The sequence below is a fragment of the Papaver somniferum genome, chromosome 8, assembly GCF_003573695.1.
Source record: "Papaver somniferum cultivar HN1 chromosome 8, ASM357369v1, whole genome shotgun sequence".
In the NCBI taxonomy this organism is placed as follows: Eukaryota; Viridiplantae; Streptophyta; class Magnoliopsida; order Ranunculales; family Papaveraceae; genus Papaver; species Papaver somniferum.
Window position 1 is genome coordinate 56,716,818 of NC_039365.1, and position 1,406 is coordinate 56,718,223.

Genomic DNA, 1,406 nt, shown 5'->3' on the forward strand with positions numbered 1-1,406 from the left:
ATTTACTTCTAATGTCTTTACCCAAAATAAAATCATGGTAACCAAAAAAACCTGGCGTTTTTAGGGGCCACTCAAAAGGATTTAGGGGCCAACAATAAAACAAAAAAGGTCACCCAAAGGGAAAATGTAGCCAGCCCTTATCTCGCGTAATTCGTAATGGCGAAATTACCCTTATATATTCGGAGGATATGATAACATTGTTACCCTCCGAATGCAATCGGAAGCCAAAATATTTCCCAGACTTCCGATTGTAGTCGGTGCAGTATTTCTTGGTTCGTGTTTTGGATTCAGCGTTAATCGGGAGTTAAATATATTACAAAACCTACCGATTATAAGTTGCCGCAAATTCAAATTTTGAAAGCTACCATAATCGGTAGATATGCTAAATCTAATACCTACCGATTATTGGTTTCTCCACATTCAACTTTCGTCAAATTAGCCGTTGGAGTTTTTGGGAAAAACAAAAAGAGCCGTTGGACCCTAAACCTATATGAAGAAACTCATATCTATCACCCCAATTGCACCAAACTCTTTCCTCTCTTCAGTTTTAATTTTCATAACAAAAAACATGGATATTGCTTTTGCCGAAGAAGAAGATTGTGCTATTTATAGAGCGTGGGTTGTGGTAACTACTCATGATCGTGTTCACAAGCTCCACAAATCGGAATCCGAAGAGCAGATATGGAACCGTATCTTAATGGTATTTGAGGCCTTAGATGGTAATCGAATTCGAAGATCATCCAATGACATTAAGATGAGAAAGAATGCGCTCGATAAGGAGATTGACAAACTTGAAGATGAGGAACGGTTTGTTAGGAACGCTTTTCCTTGGTGGACGTATGAAAAACGAGTAAGTATCTCTGTAACTCCAACTCACATTAACAAAAGTTAGTACTAACTTGTTACTCATTCGTAATTTCAGAGAAATCTTGCGGATCGCCGGTATGTGGACCTCTACGGGAAACGATTTGAACATGAAGGATGCTACAAAATCAAGAGGGACAATTTCTATGGTCACTGGAAGTTATGATCTGTTTTAATACTTTTATGGTCAATTAGGAGTATGGATTTAGGTGCTTTTGACGAAATTGTAAGGTTAAGGCCGTTTGAATTTTATGTAATGGATGTAATCGGAGTATTATTAATATAAAAACTAGCCGATTATACGAAATCGGTAGATTATTTTGTTAAACAAACTACCGATTGTAATATTCGGTTATGTTATGAGTCAACTTTCTTTCCGATTATGGTGTTGTTTGGTTCCGATTGTAATATTCGGTTAGAATAATCGAAAGGGTAATAAAACTAAACTTCCGATTAGGCTTAGGTGGTTTGTTTTGAACTTGTAATATTCGAGGATAAATTTTTTGTAAAGTTCCGAATGTACGATGGCCCAAAAATCAGAA